Source organism: Momordica charantia (genome assembly GCF_013281855.1).
Source record: "Momordica charantia cultivar OHB3-1 chromosome 4 unlocalized genomic scaffold, Mcharantia_2.0 BLBB01000004.1, whole genome shotgun sequence".
Lineage (NCBI taxonomy): Eukaryota > Viridiplantae > Streptophyta > Magnoliopsida > Cucurbitales > Cucurbitaceae > Momordica > Momordica charantia.
Window position 1 is genome coordinate 19849656 of NW_028275162.1, and position 6383 is coordinate 19856038.

Sequence of the window (6383 nt, forward strand, 5' to 3'; positions counted from 1 at the left end):
AGCGCCACGCCGGTTTAGAATTTGATTCTCAGGGCTAAGGCTCTCCTTATCCCCCCTCCCTTTTCTTTCCTCCCTGGCCGTGTGTGGGCCACACTTCTGAAAGGCCCTACAGGGGTCCTTCACTTACTTGTGTGAGCCCCCCGCCCGCTCACGTTCTAACAAAAAATCATTTTTTTAGTAAATAAGTTTTGTTAAAGTAAATTTGATTTTGTTTTTAAATAATTTTTTTTCTTTTAAATAATTTTGTTAATTTCGAAATAAATAAAAAAAAGATATATTTTTTTGTTTAAATTTAACAAAATTCGTAGTTTTTTTTTAGTTTAAAAAAATAAATTAAAACTTTTGTTTGTGTAAAAGAATATGATGTTTACATCGACCCAAGTTCAAGTTTTTGAATGCTACATTTTATCGTTGTTTTTACTAAATAATTATTTTAAATAAAAGATTTCATTTAGAGTTTTTTTTCTTTTTTTTAAACAAAATTCAAAAATACAAAATATGTATTTTAAAAAAGAGTATAGCTTATATCTCAAAATGGTGACACATTGGTGTGATGTTTTAGTGTCTCATGTCGCAAGTTCAAGTTCAAGTTTAATGTTTCATAAAATTAAAATTATTTTTTTATTTATTATTTTTTTTTTACTAAATAATTATTTCAAAAATTCCAATGATGGGAACTGGAACCTATGTCAAAATTTTTCTAATGGCTTTCGTGCCACTCATATCTATTAATTCATATCTAAAATGTGAATTAATATAATATGAGACATTTAAAATAAAAAAATATTTTTTTGGATCAAATAACATAATAGGATAATTTTTGACAAAATGTGGTACCGTTTTCGAACGGGTGTTGTAGGGTGCTAACACCTTCCCTACGCTCAGTCGACTCCCGAACCAACAATCTGTTTTCGCAGACCTTGTCTTTATTTTTAGATGACCCATCACACCTCGTAGATGATTGGTGGCGACTCCAAACCCTTATCTCGAAAGAGACCCTTCAGGGGATGACGTCGGCCACTCCGCGTCGCGATGACGTTGCGACAACAACAATGGAAAACTTATGCGTACCAAATATTTGTTGTTTATAAGCCACTCTTCAACTATTATCTAGTCCTGTGTACACTTCCTAAATTTTAACTTTTTATCTCTCTCCCCGTACATATAATTCTAGCTACTAACTTTTTATCTGATTCTCGTTCATATCTCTGGAGCATCGGCAACCTGATTTTGCAAGTACGTAAATACAAACCAATCATGTTATATCATTGCATGACAACCAGAACATAGAAGAAGTAAAAACATTTTGGACAGAATAAGCATACAAATATCTTACATTATTTCCAAGGTTTCAACGGCAATACATACTTATTGGGCATTTCCAATTGGAACCATCTTTGCATTGTCACAATTAATAAAGCTGTCTGGACCACTTCCATCTTCTATTACTGTGCTTCTTAACCATTCGCAGTATTTATCAATGTCGCTTAAATTTAAGGCGCTGTTAAGATTGTATGTATCATCTTCTAGTACATTTAAGATCAAATCAGCATACTCTATTAATGTTGCTTTCCTTCACTTCCAAAAGTAGTGGGAAGCTCCGATCCCCAGTCAATAAAATCTGGAGCAACATTGTTCGAGACGGGCAAAGTGATATCCCTCAATCCTGACTGAATCTCTTCTGCTGTACCAGTACATTTAGTTGCTTTTTGGTCTTCAATTCCAAAAGCACTCAAATCTAGCTCCGGATCAATTACGGGAACTGGATTTCATCAAATATGCAAGAACAGGTTACCTCCGAAGTTGTTGTAGAATCATTTGGAAAGTTCAACTCAGATATTTGAACACCCTCTCCGACTAAAGCAAACTTCTCACTAACGTCAGCGCATAAAACACTCCTTTCATTTTCAAATGTTTGGATGTTATAAGGGTATAATCCAACTTCCTTATTGTTGTTGAATGGAATTGAATTGTAGTTTAAGCCAACTTGCTGGAAATTGTGGTCAGGTATTTTGAAACCACAATTTACAAAGTCGCTAACAGGCAATCTAGGAATAGGTTGGAGTTTATCCGCCCCTAAAACAGAGGTCAATCTATCTCCATCTCTAAATCTTCTCATCTTGTGATGCTGCTTTTGAAGTAGAGGAGAAATTTGAGTTCTAGCGGAGGAATTGGATTTGGATGCCTGTAGATTCTTTTCCAAATTTTGATTTTTCTATATAATTTACTTTATGGGTTTGTTTGGTTACATTTGTGTGTGTTATTTTGATATATGTGTTGCCATGCGTATTTGAGATCATCCTTTGAAATCGGTTTCTGAAGAAAATAGGATTTTCCTCCCTCCGACGCTTTTGTAGCCACGTCCAAATTCATCCCCGACAGCATAATTGCTTTGCAATTAAGTAGCTTAAGAATAAAGAAAACATAAAATTGTATGAGATAACCATGTAAATGCAAGCTTACAAATGACAGCAATATTCTTCTTAAGAAGCGCGTGCAAGAACGAAAATTTGTCCATATCGGGCATGCTCGCGTTGGCCATGACAAGATCGGATCGGTCACCTTTTTCCTGAATCATTGATAGAGCTACAGATGCTTGTTGAGTGACGGTAACTGATAAGAAATTCAAGTTAGGAAAATTTCATCTTTCATATCATATAATTGAGTTTTGCTTTTCTCCCAATAAAATTGACCAAAGTTGTTTGGTAGAGCAAAAAAGTGCATATATGGATAAATGAATACTAAATAAGGATTATAAGCACATCAAATTCATGAAAAGACAGAAAAAAAAGGGGAATATTTATGTAATTAGACTAATAAATGAAAGTTCAAAACAATTATACTTGAAGGAAAAGGATAAATTGCAGACCAGTGCACATAAAGTTGTTAAACTTAAACTATAGGACATCATTCATCTTTTGTACTTTTATGCTCTAAATTTATGGATGACAAAAAAAAACGTAGGATCCGATTCCCGCCAGTATCCAACCTGATCGGGTGGGAGAATCTCCAATTTGATTGGGGACAAAATCAAACCGGAAATTCTAAACAGGATCCCAGGTGAGGATGGGGGAAGTCTCCTTGTCCCGTCTCCATATCCCCGACTCTGCCTTGTTTAATATTTTTTTAATATTTATATTTTTTTAATAAATACTTTTAAAAAAGCTAAAGTCGAGTACCGATTTAGCCTTTTTTTTCTTTAATTTTAATTTCCATAAAAATAAATAATATATATAAAAAAAGTAATAAATATATTTACTAGAGAATTCCGTCCCGTCTCCGCCCAAAATTTCGAAGATAGAGACAGAGGTGGAAAAAAAATTCCCAACGGAGGGAGGATGGGAATACGTTGCCATCCCTCTTCTAAAAATTCAATGCTGGTTTTCAAAGAAAGAAACTAATGGAGCAAAATAGCACATACTCTTACCATTAACTCTATCATTAAGGAAAATATCCTAATATGAAAATATAGTATAAATTAAAAGCATAGCTGAAGTCCGATTAACGATGCAGCTAAGATAAAGTATTATGATGAAAGAGAGAAACTAAGAGATAAGAAGGATTAAAAAATTAAGTTAAAGTTCTTCCCATTTGTCAACAATGATCCATAACAATTTTCTAGAAATGAGGTATATGTGAAGTATGAAAGTTCCTTTAAACATTGCCATTCAAATTCGTCCATTTGTCTTCCTATATATTTTAAATTTAGTCCCTATTATTTAAACAATTTGTATTTCGTCTTTTATATTTTACTTCCTTTCACTTTTGTTTAAATTGGATACGAACAAACTCAAAATTTCTACCAATTTAATAGGAGAAATAAAAAACTTTTCGTTTATATAATGATATATATACTCCATGGGAATGGGATGGACAAGTTTTGTGGACTTCAAAGGCAACCTCTCCATCGACTTCCACATAAGTGAGCATACACAATTGGAGATATTTCGCGAGATGCTCAATAACAACTCCAGAGATGTTGATCTCCCCTTTAGCCTCTGGTGTCCCACCCACAACAATTTTCTTTATTTCTTTTAAGCATTGGAATTCTCGCTTCTTTAATTTTTAAAACAAAAAACTTTTGTTTTGATTCGGTTTATGTATAGAAAACTGAACCGAACCAAAGTTACATATAGAACCAAGCACTCTTTTCTACATCTCTAACACCGTCATCATTCCATCCCTCGTTCCTTTCGATGTTCCGTAAAGATTCAAACTTGACTTAGTGACATCCTAATTCTCCCTCCAAAGCCTAGCTCTAACGCCAAAATGAGAAGAACCAAAACGTCGGTTCGATTCTTTATTTGAAAAAATTGAGTACCTCGATTCAGTCTTTGTATGGTTTAAAATGGAAAAAGGGACTGAACCAATAAAATATATTACGGTCCTATAGAAAAACGAGATTGATTGGAAAAGAATTAAGAAATCAAGTTAAAAATTTTCATTTCTCAACAATGATCCACTGTAATTTTCTTAAAACCCTCCCATAAAAATATGTCACTAAAATTTACTAAATTACTTTCTAAATTAGACATGCACAGGTTTAGTCCCTAATATAAAGAAGCATTAATAATTGAAATACAGTGAAGTATAGTACCCTTGTAGAACTGTTGCTCAAGCAAAGAAGCCATCTGCATAAGAGAGAGGGGATCATGATCCACCACCAAAATATTGAGATTTTTGTCAAGTCTAGGGAGATAATCAGTCACCCAATAACCCATTTCTTCCGCTTTCCACAAAGATAGTCTAAAAAGGGGAGACGATGTTAGACTTCTAAGATATGAGAGAGAGCAAATTTGGGAGAGACGACCAAAATAGAAGAAATAGAGGTTAACATGCACCGACATAGAGCAAGAAAACAGAGAGTGAGAGTGAGAAAGCACTAACGGTGACTGAAACGCGGCATCATTAGAGGTAAACAAGAGAGAATATGGCTGTTGTTCAATGGAAGAGAGATTGAGCTCAAAGAATCTTACTTCAAAACTCAAAATTCCATGATATAAGTCATTTTTTTCACTCAAATTGGGAACTTCCCTTGGAGATAACTGACAAAATAAAAGAAATCATAAATGGAAAGCATTAAATAGAGGTTAGAAGGATATTGTAGACAAAATGAAGTGAACGAGCAATAAATTTCATAGTAAGAGAGCACAAATGTTGAAGGGAACATTGAACAAACACGTAGAGGACAACATTTATAGAAGCCATGCCTCTTGCGTAATTTCTCCCTCCTTTGAGTCTTTGGTTTCTTCTCTCTTCTATTTCAAACATACCATGCAATCAAGCACTGAATTTTAAACCTATTAAACAATAAATTTGAAAGTTGATGAATGAAAATTTTAGTTTCATCCTTCATTTTTTACGTTGCCAAAAATTTGAGCATACCTTTGGCAAAAATAAAGAAGGACGGAAAATGGTAGGGAGAAAGTTTAAAAATAATGTAAATAAAATTTAAAATAATAAAATAATAAAAAACTTCTGGGGTAGATTTGAAAGTAATTCATTTTAAATTTTAGTTTAAATAAAAAAAAATCTCAACAATACATTTTCAAACTAATTACCAATAGATTTTGTCTGCGATTTCGAGAATCGAGGACTTTTTAAAATATTTAATTTATTTTTAATAATTTAAAATATTTATTTTAATGTTTAACTATTCCGTTTAGTTAAATTCATCCTTTTTTTTTTCTCAACTACCATGGTCGTTTACCAACCATTTTTAATTTGTTGACATTCTACACTCTCACTTTATTGGAAGATCGTTCAAGATCTAGAATATTTTATTTCAAATTTGGAGAAGAGGAGAGAATGGAAAGAAAGGGAAGAGAGGTGAATGAAAATGAAAGAGAAACATGGAAAAATAAATAACATATATAAAATTAATTTGATCCACACCGTTCATTATCGAGCCTTATAAAGCAATAGGAAATTTTAATAATCTTTTTGTTAAATTACAGATTTAGGCTCTTGACTCATTTAAATTTTATCTTCGAACTTTTAATTTGGTGTCTAATAGATTATTTTCTTTTTTTAATTACTAGTGTATCACCACGTGCAATGCACGTAATATTTTTTATTTAATTTTTTATTAACAAAAATATCACTATTTATTGAAAAAAGAATATATCAAAATTAAAAAACTTAAAAAGAAATGTTTATAAATGAATAGAATTATATAACTCAATTTTTGTTAATAATGTTGGAAGAAAAATCTACTTTATATTTTAGAAAAAAAGTATTAAAATTTTTCAAGAAAGTAAAATGATTTTTTTCACATCCAATATTTTAAAAATTCTATACATTTATTAGGTGCATTTAAATTTTCATTTATTCAAATTGATTTTCTTTTCACTTAATAAAAATATGATTGATTTTTTTCCCTA

The 6383-nt window shown here is 31.9% G+C and overlaps 1 pseudogene across 1 annotated transcript; it reads right to left on the bottom strand.

Moving 5' to 3' along the window:
* Positions 1–1330: 1330 nt before the first annotated feature.
* Positions 1331–4721, bottom strand: LOC148211991 (uncharacterized; annotated as a pseudogene). Its single transcript, XR_015790316.1, has 3 exons — positions 4598–4721; positions 2471–2613; positions 1331–2215 (listed from the first exon to the last, which is right to left on the bottom strand). The product of XR_015790316.1 is annotated as an uncharacterized LOC148211991 (transcript).
* Between the last annotated feature and the right edge of the window lie 1662 nt (positions 4722–6383).